We start from the raw sequence: 25,443 nt of genomic DNA, 5'->3' as shown, positions 1-25,443 counted from the left end.
ATACAGGAGATGGTCAGAGACTGCAGACAGGATACAAGAAATGGTCAGGGACTGCAGACATGATACAAGAGATGATCAGAGACTACAGACATGGTACAAGAGATGGTCCGAGACTGCAGAAATGATACAAGAGATGGCCAGAGACTGCAGACAGGTCACAGGAGATTGTCAGACACTGCAGATATGATACAAGAGATGATCAGAGGCTTCAGACATGATACAAGAGATGATCAGGGACTGCAGACAGGATACAAGAGATGCTATCACCCAAAAACACAAAATGACAATACAAAATAATTAATGAGAGATATACAGTACAATATAGTACATTCAAAAAAACAAATAAAAGTGCAATTTCATAATCCAGTAAAATGTCACATGCTCAAGAAATGTGCAATATTTACTAAAATATTTATTATCAGAAAAGTCTAAGTAGCTTGTGGAAGAAGAATCTTCTATATCCCACTTCTTAAAGCGTCCAGTGCAAAGACTTTTTTTTTTTTTTTGTTTATCATATATTTATAAAGAGCACAAAGACCCCCATAGAGGCATTTGTGGCAGGTTTGCAGCGGGTCTACATTGACATGAATGGAGGCTTTTGGGGAGCTGTAAGGGCTCTGTTTACACTTGCAGTGCTCTCTAAAGAGCGATCCGTGCTTGGATTGTTCTTCAGAGACTTGACAAGCGGTTGGGAGGCTATGGTGTCACCTCCTCACCAACTGCTTTAACCCCTTGGACCCTGCACTTGCACACCGCAACCAGGCGCCTTGCATACGGTTGTGGGGTGGTTGAAGAGCAGCCCTGTTCACTTGCTGAGAGTAACGGGGGGCATAACTCCAGCCGCAATGCAAGGCATGTGTATGTTACTGGATGCTGCCTTTGCAGTTAAAGGGGGAGTGGCTGGGGGGAGTAAAACCGTGGCTCAGCTGCAGTGTTTTACCCCCCCCCCCCCAAACACTAGTGTGAATGAGACCTAAAGCCAAATGTTTGATAGATATTGGTGCAATGTAAAGCGATGCAAACACAACTAGTGTTTGAGTAATGCTGGCGCTGCAATGTACAGAATTGAAACGAGAGCTTCGCCAGGCTTCAAAAACGCAGCTGAAACACTCCGCTTTTGAAGCCAATTAAATCTTAGCGTTCTTTTTTGAATAAAAAGGTAATTAATAATAATAAAAGAAAAAGACGCAATTGTTGCTTCCTTGAAATGACATTGTTGCTTTTCAAATAGAAGTTCCTTCATATAAAAAGGGGACACACCGCGGCCCCCCCCCCAAGTAGGAGACACAGACGTCCCAAAATCCCTGATTCGGTGCGGGGAGCTACAAGTCATTTATTTTCTCCTCCTGTAAACTTTTAACAAGACTTTCAGAGTGTGAAAGTACAGCAGAATTCGGTGACGTATGCGTGTTTGGGCGCTGCGAGGTTGATATATGGACCTGTCCTATGGGGAGCGGCTCTGTACTCCAAATACTAGCAATTATTTATGAGACAAATCTCTATTTACATTCCCTGTTGTCCTTTTACATTCAAGTGTGGATTTAATGTGAGTCCGTGTATTAGCAGCGCTCACAAAGCATTCTCCGCCATTAATACAGAGTGGAGTCTCTATCTAGGTACAGACAGACCCCAGTGCCAATGCTAGACAGGCCCCACCTTGCTGCCCCCATTAAAGCGTCCCTACCCATTTTATTGCCCTGTAACAGTAATGCAATTAGGCAGAATGGAAATAAGCTACCACAAGATCCTCTATGTAGTGCTTACCCCCCGAAGGAGCCCCTGTTTTCGCAGGTCCCTTGTCCCCAGAGCCCACGTTTTTATGAGCAGCAACACCCAGGCTGAAGAGGGAATATTTATCAATATACAATAAATGAAGACAGGGAAAAACCTTCACAAAAATGAAACAGTAGCAAAATAAAGTATACAATCGATAATAAGCAAACATGCCAGAGAATGACCCCTAAACCTCATAGTTAGTAAGTGCAATGGTAAGATAATCGTTTTGGCAGTCTTTATCAAATCTTTTTTTCCCTGCTGGCCAATACGTTGGGGCCCGAATCCAGAGTTGGAGCACTCAGATTAAAGCCTTGCACACACGGTCAGATTATTGGACGAACTTTCGTCAGTTTCTAGTTCGATGCTAGTCTCAAATAGAAAGCGAAGAGGGTACTCACCATCAGAAAATTTTCTGACGACAGAATTCAACGTCGGAAGTGACGTAATGGGGGTTATTTGCTAAAGGCAAATCCACTTTGCACTACAAGTGCACTGCAAGTGTACTTGAAAGTACACTGAAAGTGCACCTGGATGTGCAGTTGCTGTAGATCCGAGGGGGGACATGCAAGGAAAATAAAAAACTGCATTTTAGCTTGCAGATGATTGGATGATAAAATCAGCAGAGCTTCCCCTCATTTCAGATCTACCCCCTCAGATTTACAGCGACTGCACTTCCAAGTGTACTTGCAGTGCACCTGTAGTGCAAAGTGGATTTCCCTTTCGTAAATAACCCCCAATGTGTTGAATTGTTTTGTATGTGTTCTTTCATTTCTGAGCATGCCTAGTCTTGCTCTTTAGATTTTTTATTTTTTTTCAGAAAACCGTACTAATGAAAAGAAAATTGGACATTGTGGTCACATCAGACAAAAAATTTCAAGCCTGCACATCCAGTTTTTGTCTGCTGAAAATTAATGATCGGCTGTCAAAAGTGGCATACTAACGATCAGAAAATTGGCAGATCGTTCATCAGACGAAATTTATCTTCAGATTTTCTAACCGTGTGTATGGGCCTTAAGTTACTCCTTAACCCGGGTATAGGCGCCTGCACTGTGTTCCAAGTAAAAAATACAGTTCCTCTTTAACCACTTGAGACCCGCACTACGTCTATTGACGTCATGGGGTTTCGCTGGTTATATCTAAATGATGCCTGAGGCCACAGACATCATTCAGATATTACTGTTTTCAGCCGGCGATTCCCTGCACCATAAGAATGATCATAACGGCTGTTCTGCCGCTTGATCGTTCTTACGGGCGGCGGGAGGGGATGCCCCCTCCCCTCCCGCCGCCCTCCGGTGCTTCTACCGACTCACCGTTTCCATCGGTGAGTCGGTCACAGGATCCGCCGGCCCCAGCAAGTGATCATAGAGATTTCCGGCGGACTAGATTGTCCCCGGAGTCTCTATGATCGTTCGGAGGCCGGGCGCGATGTTATGACATCACGCCTGGCCTCGGTATTCAAATTAACGGCGCCAATCTGGCTAGGAAGCCATGATCGTTTTTTTTTTTTTTTTTATTCTTCCCAGCCTAGAGGTGAGATATGGGGTCTTATTGACCCCATATTTCACTGTAAATAGGTCCGATCGTGCCATATTCCTATTACAAGGGATGTTTACATTCCAAGGTCCAGAGTAGATTGGTCCGATCCTCTTTTTGTGGGCCAGTTGCTTGACTAGCACTTGATCTCCTGGGATGAAGGGGTGTGTCGGCTCTGTGGAAATAGGAGAAAAGGTGACAGAGACTTGTTCGTTCATTTCCTGTAGCATACTTACCAGATTTTTCACGTACATTTCCTGTTGGGAATAGATGTTAATGTCAGTGTTTTGATCTAAGAGGGGCAGCTCTATGTTTGCAGGAACTCCCATCAAAATCTCAAAGGGCGAGAGTTTTGTTCTGGCATGTGGTGTTGTTCTGATCTGAAATAGGACAGAAGGAAGGTAATCCAACCATCCTTTCATGGTGCCCCCCGTAGCCTTTTTTAACTTGTCTTTAATGTTCCTGTTCATTCTTTCCACTACCCCTGCACTTTGTGGGTGGTAAGGGATGTGCAGTTTCCACTGTAAGCCTAGTAGCTTAGCTAAAGGTATTTCAAATTGCCTTTTTGTTTGGGCATGTGTGTAAAGTCTATTTGTAAATCTGTTAGGGGACCTAGGGGTGGGGGCAGGTGGCCATGTAATCCATGATGTTTCCCTTGGACATTGTTTTGTGCACAGGTCATACAACTGCTGGTGAGGAGTTTTGCCTGTTTATTTAAGTTGTTTGTACAGAAAGACTTTGTGTATATGTTCGTTAGGGCGGTGGTACCTATATGTCCTGGACCATGGAGATAGGAAAGTATGAGAACACTGCTTGATTCTGGTATGCCCAATATCTTCCCCTCTTTTGACCAAAGACCTTCTTGGTCCTTGGTCAAGCCATCCTTGACCCAAAAAGAAACATCCTCCTTTGTAGCTAATCCCTGTATTTGTGCCACAATGGTTTTAAAGTTGGGTGATGTAAAATGTTCTTTGAAGAACATTGTTGTGGGGGCTGGCTGACCAATGTATAGGGCAGCGGCCTTTTTTGCTTCTCTGTCTGCCAGCCCGTTTCCTTTGGAAATTCTGCTGTTATTTGATGAATGTGCCTTTACCTTGATGACCGCTATCCGCTTTGGGAGAAGAATCGCTTGCAAGAGTGCTTTAATTTGCGTAGAGTTAGCAATCGGCTTGTTGTCAGCAGTTTTAAATCCTCTATTTGCCCATATTACGCCATAGTCATGCGTGACCCCAAAAGCGTACCTACTATCTGTGTAGATGTTTACCTCCTGATCTGAGAAAAGTATGCAAGCTCTTGTGAGCGCCTCCAATTCTGCTACCTGTGCCGAGGAGGGTGGTAAAGCTTTTGCTTCCAACACTATATTAGGGAGTTGGACAATGGCGTACCCTGTCAGGAATGTTGCATCAGAGGGGCGGGAGCAGCTGCCGTCTACGAAAACGTCCTGTACTCCTGGTAGGGGAATATCAGTGAGATCTGGGCGAGGGCTGGTTATTGCTGCAACCTGTTCAACACAATTGTGTTTCTGATCAGGGTCTCGTGGCAGCCTGAGCAAAGAATGCAAAAGGCGGACAGTGGGATTACTTGGTGGTGCGTGTTTGAGGGTGAGGTTATCAGTATTCAGAAGTGTGATCTCATACCCACTAAGCCTTTGTGCTGTCATATGCTGCGTGTTCATGTTTTGCAGGAGGTGAGTCACTGAATGAGTAGTGTAGAGAGTCAGCTCATGGCCTAATACTGATTTGTTAGCTTCTTGAACTGCCATTGCACAAGCAGCAAGGTTTTGTAAACAAGATGGCATCCCTTGTACTTGGGTAGGCAACTTTTTTGAGAGATAGGAGACTGGTCGGTACCCGGTTCCATGTTGCTGTGTTAAAACTGCAGCAAAAGAATTTCCCGACACCACACAGTATAATTGAAAAGGTTTGCCATATTCTACCAATCCCAGGGCGGGGGCCTGAGTCAGACTTTTTAACAAGGCCTGAAAAGCATGGAGCCTTTCTGTTGTCCAATCTATTGTCTTTGGGGCGGTGGACAAGGTAGCCTCCCTCAGAATGCCATCATAATATGAACAATCTGGGATCCATTGGCGGCAATATACGATTGCGCCCAAGAATGACAGCAAGGTTGCTTTGTCTCTCGGAGGACTGAGAGCCTGCAGGGCTGCGGCACGTTTGGGGGATACTAGCCTGGTTCCCTCCTTCAGAATGCATCCCAGGTATTCTACCTGACTTTGACACCATTGTATCTTCTTCCGCGATGCTAGGTGGCCAGACCTGGCCAGGTGATGTAACAGAGATGTGGAATCGACCGCACAATCTTCAGCAGATCGACTGCACAGGAGCAAGTCGTCCACATACTGTATTAGTACCGACCCGCGCTCAGCAGTCCATGACTTAATTGTCTCATTAAGGACCATGGAGAAGGCTGCCGGACTGTCCACATACCCCTGCGGTAATCTTGACCAGGTCAACTGCTGCTTTTTCCCCCATCCCCATGAAAATGAAAACATGGGCAATACCCTTTCATCGATCGGGATGCTAAAAAATGCATTTGCCAGGTCCACTACTGTGTAGCAAAGGGAATCAGCAGGTATTTTCAAAAAGATGAAAGAAATATCTGCTACCAAAGGTGGCAGAGGTATAACCTGCTTGTTGACGGCCCTTAGGTCCTGTACAAGCCTCCACTCCCCATTTGCCTTTTTCACAGGGTAGATTGGTGTATTCCAGGGGCTTATAATGTGTTTCAGAATCCCTTTTGCTATGTAATCATCGATTAATGGTGTGATGCCTTCAATTTTTTCGAGTGGCAGGGGGTATTGCTTGTGATATTGTACTTTGGCGTCTGGACGCATTTGTGGTGTGTAAGGTGTACAGTTAATAAAACCCACACTCCCTTTGTTTTCTGCCCATATGGCATGTGTTTCTAGAGTGGGTGGTAATGATGCAAAGAGTCCCCTGTAAGTGTGTCTTTTTGGAGCATGTAAATCGCAAAATGGTGAGCTGGCAGTGAGGGAGCCCCCTCTGTCAAATTTAATGGTGATATTCAGTTTTGAGAGTAGGTCCCTCCCCATTAAAGATACTGGACAATCCACAAGGACAGCAAAACTCTGGGTACATAGTTCCTGCCCTTCTGGAGTAGCCACGGGCAATGGTGGAGTGATGGGGTGGGTAATTGATGTCCCATTTATACCAATAGAGTTTCCCTCAGTACAGTGCGGTGTGTCATATATGGCATCATTCAAACTACTGAAAGTAGCCCCTGAATCTAATAATAGACATATCAGGTGATTGTCTACCCGCAATAGTACCTGCGGAAGACTTTTCCACGATGGATTATAACACACAAGGCTGAGGGACGGGACATTCTCTTGGCATCCCTATTGTGGGGTCCGCCGAGCGGATGGCCACTGCATCGGGATGCGTGGGGGTGGTCTATGAGGCTGAGGCTGGTATTGGGGTTGTGGTGGGTGAGGATACCTGATATCCTGAAGGCGATGTGGGGTGGTGTTTAGATTCCTACCTCTTCCTCTCTGAGCGTTTGTTCTAATTCTGTAGGGACATTGGGACTTCCAGTGTCCCAGTTCCCCACAGTTAAAGCATCCCTGGTCTGGTGGGTAAGCCTGATCTGGGGGATAAGATTGCATTGGTGGATAAGGTTGCATTGTCATTATGTGGGTGGGCGGAGTCTGGGTTGGTGTCAGGGAGGGAAAAATGCCACCCTTCTGCTCAAATACCCCTGATGTTTCTCGTGACCTAGTATCCTTCATAAATTCATCTGGGGCTTGTTCTGCCCACTTTGGATTAGTGAATTTAAGCAGCTGTGTCACCTTCGTATCGCCACCAGCCATAATGGTGGTGGTGAAAAATTGGGGGGTGGCGTTATCTACTGCTTTCCACAAGCCATATACCCGGGTACAAAATTCATAGAATTTTTCCTTTGGTCCCTGTTTTGCTAGGATAAGTTCCTGGAGTGCGGATGAACCCTTGTATATAGTAGACCAGTGATTCCCCATGCCTTTCCAAAAAGATACCCAATCTTTATCTTCCTTTATGTGGGCTGTCCATAAGGCCTCTACGGGATGCCCTTCTGGACTGTCAGGGTCAATTATACTAAGGATCCCTTTTATATCTTCCTTATCCAAGCTTGTCCCTGCACTGTATTTTGCAAGGAAAGCGCCAGCCTCCCTAGGGCTTTTCTTTGGGCTGGGGCATAATTCCTTTATTTTTGACAGTGTGCCTAAAGGTAGGGGAATATGGACTTCCGTCTCCCCTATATGCATAAGTGGTGCTTTAAAGGTGGCACCTAGACTTTCCTGTTCCATGTCTATTTCTTTTTCACCCTGCTCCCTTTCCTCTTGTGGGGGTTTCTGGCTTATGGCCGGTTTCGTTTGGCTTCTGAGTGTGGTGGATGGCTGTGAAATTATCTTTCCCTTGGCCTCCTCAATCCTTCTTGCCTCTTTCTCTAGTTTCCTTTCGTATGCCTCTAAATCTTCCCTTTTCCTCTGTATCCTTTCTTCCTCTTCCTGCTGTCTCTTATTAAATTCTTTCTGTTTCTCCTCCCATTCCTTTTCCCGGGGGCTTAACTTCCTGACTTCTTCCTCTTCCCCCTCTTTCAGGGTCTTTCCATCCTTTTCTCCCTTAGTTATCGCAGAATATTCTCTCATCTCACCTTCCCTCTTATCCAGCTCTCTTTTGTACTCTTCTAGCTCTTCCTCCCTTCTAGACATTTTCTGCTCTAATTCCTCCTTTCTTTCTCTAAGCTCTTTTAACTTCTCTTCTAATTCCCTTTCCATTTTTCTAATCCCCTCTTCTTCCCTTCTTTGTATACCTTCTGCCCGGACTTCCTCTTTCCTGCTTCTACTTTCGTTTTCCCATCGTGTAACTTGTGCCTGATCAGCTGCCCCATACACTATGGTGGCCAACACTGCTGGGTCTAAAGATGGATACAGCTGAAGACGTGGACCCAATGTTCCATCTTCCTGTTTAACCATCACATAAGGGGGGGGTGGTGGTGCCTCAGGTTGCTGAGATAGGGCGGGTGAGTTTACAGGCTTTACTGTGGGGACTTTAGTTACATACTTTGTTTTATACTTGGCTAAGCATTTATTCCATGTTTTGTAACAATCTTTCATGTACTGGGTGTCTTCCCATTTCCCAGGTGGATAAGAGTGCTTGTGCACCTGACACACCTTGCTCACCTCTTTCCAATCATCCTCTGAACAGGGACCTAGTGGTCCTGGGTCATGTATTCCTAGCTGTTGGCACCGTTCTCTGACCTGTGTCCAAAAAGGTTCTACCTGTGGCCCCGGTAGTGTGTTTTTAACATACTCATAGGGGGATGGGTTGGCCGTGGTCTGGGTTGCTGCAGAATTCCCCATCTAATAACCTTGGTAGGGTGTGTCTAGTACAGGGACAGAGATAAAAGCAACCTGTTTGTGCTATAATCTGTTCCCTGACTTGGGAATAAGTCCCCTCGTCTGTTATTGCTGTGGGGCTGATATAGCTATGAAGGTTAACCCTCAGTACTCGGTATAGGAAACCCCTCCTCGTGGTTGGATATACTCCCCTTGCACCAAGTCGGTATGAGAACCCAGTTGGTCTAGTGGTAAGCAGGATCCACGTCCTGTCAACACTAAGGAACAGTAAACCAAAGGTGCAATGTGGGCAGGCGGGCGCTATCTCACTACAATCGGGTTCCTGATTTATGTTGTTCATTTAGTGCATATATGTGTAATGCCTTAATAAAACCTTTCAAATCAATACAGTACTTTACATTCAGTTGTCATACATATATATACCATACACTTATCTCTAATTCTCTATACACCCTAAATACTTACGGTGGTACCTAAAAGAAAAACAAGCAAAATCTTATATATATATATATACAATGGCCAAATAAAGTTACATTATATCAACATGTTATTATAAGTGCACTTTCCAATATTTCCCCAAAAAGATTGGGCGTCCACTCAGCCACTCCTTATACTACGGGCGTATCCTATACTTCCCGAGTTTTAAACACACATATATATATATACCTCTACTCAATACAGTCAGACCAGCCTAGTCAGACTACTCAAAAAACCCAAAATACCTGCGAGCCCCTCTAACCTTCCAAGGGGCCAGCCTAGCCCGTTGCGAAGGCACAGTTATGTAAGTGGGTGGATATACAAGGTTATTTGAACAAGGCAAGCACCAACACCAGTTACCAAAAATAGGTAAAAAGGAGCAGAATGTGTCTTACCTGTTCAAACAAACGCCAGACCCCACTTCTTGGTACCAAAACTGTTAGGTTGCCCGTCTTCTCCTTGTGGCCTAGGCTCTTGGAGATGGCTCAGTGGAGGTCCTCGCCGGCGGATAACCAATGACTCATACAGACACAATGGGTATGCTGAAATGGTTACAACTCTTTAATACTGGATTCGCCGTTTTATACTGTTTTTACAAAACTCTGCCCCAATTTTGGGGCCAATCAAAATGATACACATAAATGTTCATTAGCATATTATTCGTTAATGTCTTGTGACCTTAATCTTAACCTCTGTATTTCAAAGCTATTACAGTTCAATGATTCCTTACTTTCTGTTAACGTCTGCTGACCATGATGTGCCCAGCCACAACTTCCTAAAAACCAAATCTAGCCTTTTCATACCCAGTAACAGTGTACAGAGATGAAAACCACAAACAGATGCTTCCTAAGATGAAGACATTTAACAGAAATAGATAGACATGGCAATGAGATAATTCAGTTATTAAGCAATACTGTCATGAGATAACTTCTCTAAAATGTATCAAGAAAGTCTCTTTAAATCACTAAGCAGATAAGCAATCCTGAACTTATATCTTCAGGGTGAAATCAATAATCAAAATCAACAATCAATAATGCAATGTATTATGGAATCTCCTTACAATAGGAATAAAAGTCATCAATTTTTTTTTTTTTTTTTTTAAGTGTAAAACTAAAAAAATAAAAATAAAATTAACAATAAAAAAAATTAAAAAAAATGTAAAGCGCCCCTGTCCCCGTGAGCTCGCACACAGAAGCGAACGCATACCTAAGTCCTGCCCACATATGAAAACGGTGTTCAAACCACACATGTGAGGTATCGCCGCGAACGTTAGACCGAGAGCAATAATTCTAGCCCTAGACCTCCTCTGTACCCCAAAATATGTAACCAGTAAAAAAATTGAAAGCGTCGCCTATGGGGATTTTTAAATACCAAAGTTTGGCGCCATTTCACGAGCGCGTGCAATTTTGAAGCGTGACATGTTGGGTATCTATTTACTCGGCGTATCCTCCTCTTTCACATTATGCAAAAAAATTGGGCTAACTTTACTGTTTTTTTTTTTTAAGCATGAAACTGTTTTTTTCCTGAAAAAAACGCGTTCGAAAAATTGCTGCGCAAATACCGTGCGAGATAAAAAGTTGCAATGACCGCCATTGTATTCTCTAGGGTCCTTTGCTAAAAAAACATATATAATGTTTGGGGGTTCTATGTAATTTTCTAGCAAAAAAATTAGGAATTTTACATGTAGGAGAGAAATGTCAGAATTGTCCTGGGTCCGAAGTAGTTAAAGTGGTAGTAAACCGCTGGCTTTTTGTTTTGTTTTTTAACCTGCAAGGCAAAGTTATAATGTGATGGTATGCATCGAATACTAACACATTACAGTGCTCTGAAAATATATTCATACCACTTGAAATGTTCCACATTTTGTCATGTTACACCCGAACGTAAATGTATTTTATTGGGATTTTTTTTATTATGTGATAGACCAACACAAAGTGGCACATAATTGTGAAGTGGAAAGAAAATGATAAATAATTTTCAATTTTTTTTACAAATAAATATGTGAAAAGTGTGGGGGGGGGGGGGGGGGCATTTGCATGGCGCCCCCCGGAGTCAATACTTTGTAGAACCGCCTTTCTCTGCAATTACAGCTGCAAGTCTTTTTGGGGGTGTCTCTACCAGCTTTGCACATCTAGAGAGGGACATTTCTGCCCATTCTTCTTTACAAAATATCTCAAGCTCTGTCAGATTGGATGGAGAGCGTCTGTGAACAGCAATTTTCAAGTCTTGCCACAGATTCTCAATTGGATTTAGGTCTGGACTGTGACTGGGCCATTCTAACACATGAATATGCTTTGATCTAAACCATTCCATTGTAGCTCTGGCTGTATGTTTAGGATCGTTGTCCTGCTGGAAGGTGAACCTCCACCCTAGTATCAAGTTTTTTGCACTCTAACAGTTTTTTTTTGTAAGATTGCCCTGTTACCATGGGCCTGTTGGCTGATTCTCTGATGAATGCTCTCCTTGCCCGGTCGGTCAGTTTAGGTGGACAGTCATGTCTTGGTAGGTTTGCAGTTGTGCCATACTCTTTCCATTTTCGGATGATGGATTGAACAGAGCTCCGTGAGATGTTCAAAGCTTGGGATATTTTTTTTTATAGCCTAACCCTGTTTTAATTTTCTCCGCAACTTTATCCCTGACCTGTCTGGTGTGTTCCTTGGCCTTCATGATGCAGTTTTGTTCACTAAGGTTCTCTAACAAACTTCTGTAGGCTTCACAGAACAGTTATGTTTATATCAAGATTAAATTACACACAGGTGGACTCTATTTACTAATTAGGTGACATCTGAAGACAATTGGCTCCACTAGATTTTAGTTAGGGGTATCAGAGAAAAGGGGGCTGAATACAAATGCACGCCACACTTTTCACATATTTATTTGTAAAACATTTTGAAAACCATTTATCATTTTCCTTCCACTTCACAATGATGTGCCACTTTGTGTTGGTCGATCACATAAAATCCCAATAAAATACATTTATATTTTTGGTTGTAACATGACAAAATGTGGAAAACTTCAAGGGGTATGAATACTTTTTCAAGGCACTGTACGGTATGTCTGAAAATGAAGAAATCAGATGGTCGATTCCCTTTAAGTCGTCCTTTTTCTGCACTCGGCGAGTCTCTGCTGGAAGGTTGAACCGGCATGTCCTTTCTCCTGCGTCAGCTGGTGTAATAAGTCAGGGAGAGTGTACATTAAACAAATCTCCATCGTGACCGGGTTAAGTATTCAAGAAAAAAAAAAGCATTGAATTTCCAGCGCACTATGGCGATCGTAATGAAACTACAACATTAAACAGTAATCGCGGCTCAAATCAGAGCAACACACGATATGCTTTCTGTGTGTAGAAGTTGAACGCTCAAAAAAAAAAAACTCAATGCAATTGAAAAATTAGCGAGTACGTTAATTGAACAATTAATCTCTGGTGCGACTTCTAATAGGACAAATGAAGAAAGTGTTTTTCCGCTACCAAAAATGTCAGGTCAGATCCCTTCACTGTGTTCCTTCTTTTAATGTTTGTATCCTTTTTATCCTGGCCGATTTGTAGGTGTTGAGAATTGGATGTACAACACATCTCTGATGTAGTACAATGACTGCCGATTACAGTGTTGTATTTGTTCTTTTTATATTTGTCACGTGTATCATCTCCCCCTGAGGAAGTGAACTTTGGTTCATGTAACACGTTGGCAAATTTTATCCAGCTAATGGACTACTGTGGAAGTAACATCTCTTCCTACCTGGTAGATTGTAATATAATGATCAGCTATAACATTATGGCCAATGACAAGCGGACATCGATTATCTGGTGACAATGGCACCAGAAAATGGGTGGAGTATATTTTACGCAGCAAGTAAACTTGTTGTCCCTGAAGTTGATGTGTTGAAAGCAAAAAAATGGGCAAGTGTAAGGATTTGAGCAACTTTGACAAGGGCCAAATTGTAACGTCTAGACCAGGGGTCTCCAAACTTCCTAAACAAAGGGTCAGTTTTCTGTCCTTCAAACTTCAGGAGGGGTCGCTCTGTGGCCAGCAGGAGTATAAAATGTCCTGAAATCAGTGGGAGTAAACAATCCCTCATCATTGGTATTAGGGAAAGTAATAGTCTCCCATCATTGGTATTAAGGAGAGTAATAGTCCCCCATTGCTGGTGTCCGTGGGAGGAACAATCCCCCATCATTGGTGTTAGTGGGAGGAAAAATTCCCCATCGTTGGTGTCAGTGGGAGGAATAGTCCCCCATCGTTGGTGCCAGTAGGAGGAACAATCCTCCATTGTTGGTGTCAGTGGGAGGTATTGCCCACCATCATTGGTGTCAGTGGAAGGAATGGTCTCCCATCATTGGTGTCAGTGGGAGGAATAGTGCCCCATCATTGGTGTCAGTGGAAGGAATGGTCTCCCATCATTGGTGTCAGTGGGAGGAATGGTCTCCCATCATTGGTGTCAGTGGGAGAAATGGTGTCCCATCATTGGTGTCAGTGGGAGGATTAGTCCCCCATCATTGGTGTCAGTGGGAGAAATAGTCCCCCATCATTGGTGTCAGTGGGAGGACCAGTCCCCCATCATTGGGGTCAGTGGGAGTAATAATGCTCTACTGTCAGTGTCAGAAATAATAGTAATAATGCGCTTCATAAAGGAAAAAATATTCCTGCGCCTAGTCAGGGTAGAGGTAGATAGTGTACTGCTGCACACACTGGGAGGGAAATGTCTGAACCCAGGAGAGTAAAATGAAGAAGAGGAGGTAGTGGTGCGCTGTACTACGTTGGGATATGCCTATCAACGAGGGCAATATACTGAATACACAGTTTAGGAGGTACAACATAAAATTTAGGGTAAACTGAATACGTAAAAACACAACATATATGTGAGCCTGTGCGGCATATTAAAGTAGTGGTACTTTCAGTGTTAATAAATAGTATGGAGCATCAATATACAAAATACGATATAAAAAACAACAATATAGAAATAAGATTAAAAATATAAATTCCAAAGTGCAGCGTGTTGCGATAACAAAAATCGCATAAAGTGCAAGTGCTCTAGTGTGATGCACATAGGCAATCCTTCAAGTATACACAAAAATATTGTGACAGACAATACCGGTGTATTGAACAAATGTCCGTTGAAGTCACGTGACCCGTGACGAACACGCGTCGGGACGCTAAGCCACCGGAAGTGACGTAGACCGAGCCCGCAGCTCGTTTATACATTGCCTGTATACACTCTGTGTTTGTGAGTATTTTAATATATTTTTTAAGCCCACATACATGCTACTCCACTGAGGAACCCTTACTGCAATACCCCAGAGAAATCCCTTAAAGGGACAACACCATTTGTCAGGACCTGGGAACTCCATACTAAAGGGAAGCACCGCCAAAGGATCCTAAAGATCTTTATATACGCTGTTACCTTACAGCGGTAAGGTAAGGGGACACCTATCATCAGAATACATGGAACCACAAAGGATATATCCCCCATCACCAGCACCACTGCCCTTCCCATCGCAATATTCCCACAATTTTTCACAAATTATTATGTTGAAGCATTCACACTCTGTGCAATTACAGGAATAATCGCAGCACTTTGCACTTAAAACGGACATTTGTTCAATACACCGGTATTGTCTGTCACAATATTTTTGTGTATACTTGAAGGATTGCCTATGTGCATCACACTAGAGCACTTGCACTTTATGCGATTTTTGTTATCGCAACACGCTGCACTTTGGAATTTATATTTTTAATCTTATTTCTATATTGTTGTTTTTTATATCGTATTTTGTATATTGATGCTCCATACTATTTATTAACACTTAAAGTACCACTACTTTAATATGCCGCACAGGCTCACATATATGTTGTGTTCTTACGTATTCAGTTTTAGTGATGGACGAACTTCCGACGGGACGTTTCGCGAACGCGAAACGCGAACGGACACAAACGTTCGCGAAAACGACCGTTCGCCGCGGGCTCCATTGACTTCAATGGGAGGCGAATTTCGCAAACCTTTAGGTCGAATTTGCGGCCACGGGGTAATTATTAGGGGGTAGCACGTAGTCCCACCACCTGGACAATAGCATAATACATGTATGAGGTGAATTTGGGATCGATAACTACAAGCATTTTTTTTTTATTTGGGAAATTGTTCTGACAATTCAGGACTATGGAGCTAATGAAGGCAATGGAGGAGAGGGAAGGTCAGGGACCAGGGTAGGCAAACAAGAGGGTGCAGGAGATACAGAGCACTGACAGCAGCACCGTAATACAGAGCACTGACATCAGCACCGTGACATACAGCGCTGACAGCAGCTCCGTGACATACAGCGCTGACAGCAGCTCCGTGACATACAGCGCTGACAGCAGCTCCGTGACATACAGCGCTGACAGCAGCTCCGTGACATACAGCGCTGACAGCAGCTCCGTGACATACAGCGCTGACAGCAGCACCGTGACATACAGCGCTGACAGCAGCTCCGTGACATACAGCGCTGACAGCAGCTCCGTGACATACAGCGCTGACAGCAGCTCCGTGACATACAGCACTGACAGCAGCTCCGTGACATACAGCGCTGACAGCAGCTCCGTGACATACAGCGCTGACAGCAGCACCGTGACATACAGCGCTGACAGCAGCTCCGTGACATACAGCGCTGACAGCAGCTCCGTGACATACAGCGCTGACAGCAGCTCCGTGACATACAGCGCTGACAGCAGCTCCGTGACATACAGCGCTGACAGCAGCTCCGTGACATACAGCGCTGACAGCAGCTCCGTGACATACAGCGCTGACAGCAGCTCCGTGACATACAGCGCTGACAGCAGCTCCGTGACATACAGCGCTGACAGCAGCTCCGTGACATACAGCGCTGACAGCAGCTCCGTGACATACAGCGCTGACAGCAGCTCCGTGACATACAGCGCTGACAGCAGCTCCGTGACATACAGCGCTGACAGCAGCACCGTGACATACAGCGCTGACAGCAGCTCCGTGACATACAGCGCTGACAGCAGCTCCGTGACATACAGCGCTGACAGCAGCTCCGTGACATACAGCACTGACAGCAGCTCCGTGACATACAGCGCTGACAGCAGCTCCGTGACATACAGCGCTGACAGCAGCACCGTGACATACAGCGCTGACAGCAGCTCCGTGACATACAGCGCTGACAGCAGCTCCGTGACATACAGCGCTGACAGCAGCTCCGTGACATACAGCGCTGACAGCAGCTCCGTGACATACAGCGCTGACAGCAGCTCCGTGACATACAGCGCTGACAGCAGCTCCGTGACATACAGCGCTGACAGCAGCTCCGTGACATACAGCGCTGACAGCAGCTCCGTGACATACAGCGCTGACAGCAGCTCCGTGACATACAGCGCTGACAGCAGCTCCGTGACATACAGCGCTGACAGCAGCACCGTAAGCAGCCCCAGGAGGAAGTCAGCACAGCACAGGGATGGTGTGATCCCCTCATAATAAGAACCCCCAGGAGGAAGTCAGCACAGCACAGGGATGGTGGGAGCCCCTCATAATAAGAACACCCAGGAGGAAGTCAGCACAGCACAGGGATGGTGGGAACCCCTCATAATAAGCAGCCCCAGTAGAAATATGACACCGCTCAACCTCTTCAAAGAGGAGGGTAGGGGCATATAGTACGGTGTGCTTTTTTGGGTCAGGGAAGTGAGCCAAATGAATTAAGAAGGTCTGTGTGCTTGATTCCAAAAATTGTTTATAGACATATACATGGTCTACTGATCACATGTGTTGAATTCCTCCGAGATCCATGCCTCATTCATTTTTAGAAATGTGAGGTAGTTAACACTGTGGTGAGCTAGGCGAGTACGCTTATCGGTCACAATCCCCCCTGCTGCGCTGAACGTCCTTTCGGACAGGACACTGGATGAGGGGCAAGCCAACAGTTCGATTGCAAATTGGGCAAGCTCTGGCCAGAGGTCAAGCCTGCCCACCCAGTAGTCTAGGGGTTCATCACTCCTCAGAGCGTCCACATCGGCCGTTAACCCAATGTAGTCGGACACCTGACGGTCTAGGCGTTCCCTGATGCTGGATCCGGATGACACCTGTCGATGGGTCGGCTGAAAGAATGACCTCATATCCGAAGTCACCAACACATCTTCAAACCGGCCTCTTCTTGCAGGCGCTGTTGGATTGGTACCCGCAAATCCTTCTCTGGGAGTGGGAATTGCTCCTCTGCCAGCGCACGCAAAAGCAGAATGCAGCATTTCTCGAAGCAAGGCCTGGAAGTGCTGCATTCTGACAGCCCTCTGCGACGGCGGTAACATTTCCGCCATTTTGTGTTTGTACCGGGGGTCTAAGTACGTTGCCACCCAGTACTGGTCCTTGACCCTCATGCTTTTTATACGGGGGTCCCTATTAAAACACTGGAGCATGAAGGCCCCCATTTGCACTAAAGTGGAAGCGGTGTGGTGGCCTGGCTCCTGCTCATCATCCAGGATAATGTCGTCCTCTTCATTCTCCTCTCCCCATCCTCGCACAACAGGGATCCCAGAAAGGTTTAAAGCATGCTCTTCTTGCTCCTGCTCATCCGCCCCGGCACCATCCTCCTCTGACTCCTCATCAGACTCCTGTTGTTGACTTGTCTCAGATAGAGTAGCCCCCCCTGGGAATTCATCCAGCATTGCGACTTCCTCATCTTCCCGCTCCTGCTCCTCCACAGCCTGATCAATGACACGACGCAATGCACGCTCCAGAAAGAAGGCATAAGGTACCATGTCACTGATGGCGCCATGGCTGCGACTGACCAGTTTGGTGATCTCCTCAAATGGCCGCAGAAGTCTGCATGTGTCGCGCATGAGCAGCCACTGGCGCGGTGAAAAAAAACCCAGCTCCCCAGAACCGTTTCTTTCGCAGAGTTCATACAGGTAGACGTTAACTGCACGTTTCTGCTGGAGCAGCCTATCAAGCATATAGAAGGTTGAGTTCCATCGCGTCGGGCAATCGCAAATAAGACGTCTGACCGGCAGATGGTGTCGCCGCTGAATGTCAGCAAGGCGAGCCATGGCCGTGTAAGATCTTCTGAAATGGGCCGAGATTTTCCTTGCCTGCCGCAAGATGTCCTGGACCCCAGGGTATTTGACAAGGAATCGCTGCACGACCAAGTTTAAGACGTGTGCCATGCACGGCACGTGCGTGATTTTGCCCTGTTTCAATGCGCTAAGCAGATTGGCACCGTTGTCACACACCACTTTACCAACTGTCAAATTGAGCGGTGTTAGCCACTCATCTGCCTGTGAACGCAAAGCTGAAAGGAGTGCCGGGCCAGTGTGGCTCTTTGCTTCCAGGCACAACAGACGCAGCACGGCATGGCAACGTCTCACCTGGCATGTGGAATAGGTTCTGGGGAGCTTGGGCGGTGCAGTGGAAGAGACGCTAGCAGCGGAAAAGGAGGAGGCAGCTGAGGAGGAGAGGGAGGAGGATGGAGTAGGAGGAGGAGAAGAAGAGTCAGGCCTGCATGCAATCCGTGGCGGTAAAACCAAATCTACACGGGTGCCACGGGTTACATGCTTGACGGCCGTCAGAAGGTTCACCCAGTGGGCAGTAAAACTGATATACCTTCCCTGCCCGTGTTTGCTAGACCACGTGTCTGTGGTCAGATGTATCTTGGCACCGACACTGTGTGCCAGAGATACATTCACTTGCCGCTGAACATGGCCATATAGCTCTGGGATGCCCTTCTCTGAGAAATACTTCCTTCCTGGGACCTTCCATTGTGGTGTTCCAATGGCCACAAATTTGCGAAAGGCCTCCGAGTCCACCAGTTTATATGGCAGTAGTTGGCGGGCTATGAGTTCTGACAAGCCAGCCGCCAACCGTTGGGCAAGAGGGTTATCCGGCGTCATCATTTTTTTACGCTCAAACATTAGGCCCACGGAAGCCTGCCTTTTTGCAGAAAAATGTGAGCTTGGCGTGATGGAAGGTGGAGTGGAGGACAATTGTGAGGAGAGAGGAGAAGGAGAAGTAGAAGACGAGGCTGGACGGTGAGAGCCTGCAGTGTGGCTTTGTGTGTTCCGTTGCTCCCACTGGGCTCGGTGATGGCTGCTCATGTGCCTTCTTAAGGCGGTCGTCCCTAGGTGAGTATTGGGCTTACCGCGACTAACGCGTTGACTGCAAAGATTGCAGATGGCAACGCTATTGTCAGCAGCGGACACGTTAAAAAAAGCCCACACTGCGGAGCCATGTGCCGGTGTCCTGGGAGCGCCAGATGTGACCGTACATGGTCGATGACTCGCTCCTGATACATTTGCAGTCTGCTTTGTCCCTGCTGTGCAATGTAAGTCATTGCTGCTTCTCCTCCCTATCTGCTGGTCCATATCTCCCTCTGAACTCCCCTCCTCTTCCTCTCTTGTGGGCACCCACGTGACATCACTAGACACGTCATCATCAACGTCACCTTCCCCACCGCTATAAGTAGAGTAGGCAGCAACACCGGGGACCAACCTCCTCCTTGGGCTGATCTGGGTACTGGCGTCAGACTGCTGAGTAGCGCTTGTTGCTACCTCCTCTTCCTGATCCAATACCAAGAGTGGCTGCGCATCAGAAATGTCCTCTTGATATGGATCGGAAAATAATTCCAGTGACTCAAGCGGAAGGTATGTGGTGGTGGTGGTGGTGGTCGTGTTGTTGGTGGTAGTGTCTTTGGGGGTGCACATAGCAGAGAGTGAAGAAGAGGGTGCAGATCGAGAGGATGAGGAGGGTGCAGAAGAGTAAGGCTGAGCGAGCCACTCAACCAAGTCTGGTGCATCCTTTAAAGTAATTGAACGCACCTTCTGCAACTTCCCACTTTGGCTCAAGCCTGTTGCTCCTGCCCTACCCCTACCACCCCTGCGGAAGGGCCTGCCTCTTCCTCTGCATGTCATTTTTTAAATGACCCTGTGACAAAACTCTTAGTCCCTATACCGCTGAAGGACTGCTGCAGTATAGGTGAGCGGTCAGCAGTGGTGCACGTCAACCCTATCTATTGTGGACCTATAGCGGTCCTTACAGAACAGCAGACTGTACCGCACTCAAGCCTATGTACCGTAGCACCCTATACCAAGTTACCAGTCCTTATAAGAACTTTTGTGGACCAAGCAGGTTGTGTATTAGTGTTTAGCAGACTGTACGTCAGTCCCTATACCGCTGAAGGACTGCTGCAGTATAGGGCAGCGGTCAGCAGTGGTGCACGTCAACCCTATCTATTGTGGACCGATAGCGGTCCTTACAGAACAGCAGACTGTACCGCACTCAAGCCTATGTACCGTAGCACCCTATACCAAGTTACCAGTCCTTATAAGAACTTTTGTGGACCAAGCAGGTTGTGTGTTAGTGTTTAGCAGACTGTGCGTCAGTCCCTATACCGCTGAAGGACTGCTGCAGTATAGGGCAGCGGTCAGCAGTAGTGCACGGCAACCCTATGTATTGTGGACCGATAGCGGTCCTTACAGAACAGCAGACTGTAACGCACTCAGGCCTATGTACCGTAGCACCCTATACCAAGTTACCAGTCCTTATAAGAACTTTTGTGGACCAAGCAGGTTGTGTGTTAGTGATTAGCAGACTGTACGTCAGTCCCTATACCAATGAAGGACTGCTGCAGTATAGGGCAGCGGTCAGCAGTAGTGCACGGCAACCCTATGTATTGTGGACCGATAGCGGTCCTTACAGAACAGCAGACTGTAACGCACTCAGGCCTATGTACCGTAGCACCCTATACCAAGTTACCAGTCCTTATAAAAACTTTTGTGGACCAAGCAGGTTGTGTGTTAGTGTTTAGCAGACTGTGCGTCAGTCCCTATACCGCTGAAGGACTGCTGCAGTATAGGGCAGCGGTCAGCAGTGGTGCACGTCAACCCTATCTATTGTGGACCGATAGCGGTCCTTACAGAACAGCAGACTGTACCGCACTCAAGCCTATGTACCGTAGCACCCTATACCAAGTTACCAGTCCTTATAAGAACTTTTGTGGACCAAGCAGGTTGTGTATTAGTGTTTAGCAGACTGTACGTCAGTCCCTATACCGCTGAAGGACTGCTGCAGTATAGGGCAGCGGTCAGCAGTGGTGCACGTCAACCCTATCTATTGTGGACCGATAGCGGTCCTTACAGAACAGCAGACTGTACCGCACTCAAGCCTATGTACCGTAGCACCCTATACCAAGTTACCAGTCCTTATAAGAACTTTTGTGGAACAAGCAGGTTGTGTGTTAGTGATTAGCAGACTGTACGTCAGTCCCTATACCAATGAAGGACTGCTGCAGTATAGGGCAGCGGTCAGCAGTAGTGCACGGCAACCCTATGTATTGTGGACCGATAGCGGTCCTTACAGAACAGCAGACTGTACTGCACTCAGGCCTATGTACCGTAGCACCCTATACCAAGTTACCAGTCCTTATAAGAACTTTTGTGGACCAAGCAGGTTGTGTGTTAGTGTTTAGCAGACTGTGCGTCAGTCCCTATACCGCTGAAGGACTGCTGCAGTATAGGGCAGCGGTCAGCAGTAGTGCACGGCAACCCTATGTATTGTGGACCGATAGCGGTCCTTACAGAACAGCAGACTGTAACGCACTCAGGCCTATGTACCGTAGCACCCTATACCAAGTTACCAGTCCTTATAAGAACTTTTGTGGACCAAGCAGGTTGTGTGTTAGTGATTAGCAGACTGTACGTCAGTCCCTATACCAATGAAGGACTGCTGCAGTATAGGGCAGCGGTCAGCAGTAGTGCACGGCAACCCTATGTATTGTGGACCGATAGCGGTCCTTACAGAACAGCAGACTGTAACGCACTCAGGCCTATGTACCGTAGCACCCTATACCAAGTTACCAGTCCTTATAAAAACTTTTGTGGACCAAGCAGGTTGTGTGTTAGTGTTTAGCAGACTGTGCGTCAGTCCCTATACCGCTGAAGGACTGCTGCAGTATAGGGCAGCGGTCAGCAGTGGTGCACGTCAACCCTATCTATTGTGGACCGATAGCGGTCCTTACAGAACAGCAGACTGTACCGCACTCAAGCCTATGTACCGTAGCACCCTATACCAAGTTACCAGTCCTTATAAGAACTTTTGTGGACCAAGCAGGTTGTGTATTAGTGTTTAGCAGACTGTACGTCAGTCCCTATACCGCTGAAGGACTGCTGCAGTATAGGGCAGCGGTCAGCAGTGGTGCACGTCAACCCTATCTATTGTGGACCGATAGCGGTCCTTACAGAACAGCAGACTGTACCGCACTCAAGCCTATGTACCGTAGCACCCTATACCAAGTTACCAGTCCTTATAAGAACTTTTGTGGAACAAGCAGGTTGTGTGTTAGTGATTAGCAGACTGTACGTCAGTCCCTATACCAATGAAGGACTGCTGCAGTATAGGGCAGCGGTCAGCAGTAGTGCACGGCAACCCTATGTATTGTGGACCGATAGCGGTCCTTACAGAACAGCAGACTGTAACGCACTCAGGCCTATGTACCGTAGCACCCTATACCAAGTTACCAGTCCTTATAAGAACTTTTGTGGACCAAGCAGGTTGTGTGTTAGTGATTAGCAGACTGTACGTCAGTCCCTATACCAATGAAGGACTGCTGCAGTATAGGGCAGCGGTCAGCAGTAGTGCACGGCAACCCTATGTATTGTGGACCGATAGCGGTCCTTACAGAACAGCAGACTGTACTGCACTCAGGCCTATGTACCGTAGCACCCTATACCAAGTTACCAGTCCTTATAAAAACTTTTGTGGACCAAGCAGGTTGTGTGTTAGTGTTTAGCAGACTGTGCGTCAGTCCCTATACCGCTGAAGGACTGCTGCAGTATAGGGCAGCGGTCAGCAGTAGTGCACGGCAACCCTATGTATTGTGGACCGATAGCGGTCCTTACAGAACAGCAGACTGTAACGCACTCAGGCCTATGTACCGTAGCACCCTATACCAAGTTACCAGTCCTTATAAGAACTTTTGTGGACCAAGCAGGTTGTGTGTTAGTGATTAGCAGACTGTACGTCAGTCCCTATACCAATGAAGGACTGCTGCAGTATAGGGCAGCGGTCAGCAGTAGTGCACGGCAACCCTATGTATTGTGGACCGATAGCGGTCCTTACAGAACAGCAGACTGTACCGCACCCAAGCCTATGTACCGTAGCACCCTAGACAGACCAAGTTACCAGTCCTGATAAAGAGCTTTGTGGAACAAGTGAGTTGTGAATGATTAGCAGACTGCAGCAGAAGGGCAGCAGTCAAGTATAATATTCTTTCTATATTTGGAAGAAAGAATATTATACGTGTACAAGCCTATTACCGTACCACTGATACCAGTCCTGAAAAGAACCTTTGTGGAACTAATAGTAACAGCAAGTCTTTAAAATTATCCTCACTGCCTGACACACTGCTTCCTGCCTGTCCCTATACAAATTGGCAAAAAAGAGTAGGCTGGAACGATTAGCTGGAACAGCTCTTTTGTGGACCTGATAGTAACAGCTAATGATGATGATGATGATGATGATGAAGAAAGACTAATCTGGCTGAGCTGTCCCTAAAATAGCAGCATACAGCGCTCTGTCCCTTTATCTAAACTGACAAAAGAAACTCAGGCTGCTGACCTAACACCTATACCAGTCCTGAAAAGAACTTTTGTGTACCAAATAGCTAGCGTTTTCTCTGTCCCTACTCCACACAGGATCCTTTCCCTACAGTGACAGAAGAAAGAATGTAAAATGGCCACCGGATCGGGTGTATTTATAGGTTAGGGGGAATGTCCAAGTGTCCATGAGCTGTCATGTCTCAATTGGTTGTCCTGTAACACATGATAAACGTGTCACGAAAGGTTAAAGTTCTTGTATACATTAAACACGTAAGTCCGCCGGGGCGAACGACGGAAAAAGGCGTTCGAACCCGCGGACGGCGAAAGTCGGAAATTCGCCGCGAAACGACCGCCGGGCGAACCGTTCGGCCATCACTATTCAGTTTACCCTAAATTTTATGTTGTACCTCCTAAACTGTGGATTCAGTATATTGCCCTCGTTGATAGGCATATCCCTCCATAGTACAGCGCACCACTACCTCCTCTTCTTAATAATGCGCTTCAATCATCCTGACACAACAACCATGGTGCTGGGAAGCGCTAACACCAGGTGTTTGGAGTATCTTTATCTGCTGATTTGTTAAACTCTGGAATACACATTTATATTGTGGTATAGGATCTGGGCCTGCTGTCCCTCCATCCCTCTTTCATCCCTTCTCTCCTTCTTTCTCTCTCCCTCCCTCCCTTTTTTCCCCTTTCTTTCTCCATCTCTCATTCATCTCAGACTCTAACCACGCCCACTATTTCACATAAACCATGCCCATTTTTAGGTGCGCCGTGTGCAGCGCGCCATGTTTTTTTTTTTGCTATGTCACGCCTACAAACACATGCCCCGCCCCCTAATTATAACAACTCTGCCTACAGCCAAAAAAGTGATCCCTATACATTTTTTTACAATGTTGGCAACTATGCTGATGTAGAAGCTCTGAGCTCAGAGTCTGAGAGCTCCCTCCTATGAGGCTTTTCTTGTTTTTGCTAGAAAAAAATTTTAAGCAACAGACAGCATGGATTCATGAAAGACAGAAGTTATCAGACAATCTGATTATTTTTTATATGGAGGTAAGTAAAACCTTGGACAGAGGGGTGGCTGTGTATGTGGTATACTTGTATTTTGCAAAAGCATTTGACACAGTTCCCCACACACAGCTCATGAGTAAGGTAAAGTCTATAGGCTTGGAAAGATCAGTAAATGGATAGAAAATTGGCTAAAAGACAGAATTCAGAGAGTAGGGGGTTAATACTTCTCAGGGCTTTCTTTTCTCAGAAAATAGGAGCAGGAACTCAACCACCCACGACCACCCAACCCACCCTCTAAACCGCATCAAATAGTGGGTGTGGTCAAATTTCACCACTAATAGTGGCAGGGCCTTAAACGGGCATTAAATACCAGGAGTGCATTACATACAGTGTAAGAGTGCAGATTTCTGGGGGGCGGGGGGGGGGGGGGGGGGTTCCCACAGAGTGCAGAGTTCAGGAGTGCACTACTTGCAGAGTTTGGGGGTGCTTTACGTACATAGTGCCGAGTTCAGGGGTGCGCTGCATATAGAGTGCCGAGTTCAGGGGTGCACTGCATATAGAGGGCCGAGTTCAGGGGTGCACTGCATATAGAGGGCCGAGTTCAGGGGTGCGCTGCATATAGAGTGCCGAGTTCAGGGGTGCGCTGCATATAGAGTGCCGAGTTCAGGGGTGCACTGCATATAGAGTGCTGAGTTC

Source organism: Lithobates pipiens, unplaced genomic scaffold (assembly GCF_037356315.1).
Source record: "Lithobates pipiens isolate NorthernLeopardFrog02 unplaced genomic scaffold, aLitPip1_a1.2 Scaffold_23, whole genome shotgun sequence".
NCBI classification, from domain to species: Eukaryota; Metazoa; Chordata; class Amphibia; order Anura; family Ranidae; genus Lithobates; species Lithobates pipiens.
Note: the sequence above shows the minus strand (reverse complement) of the source record.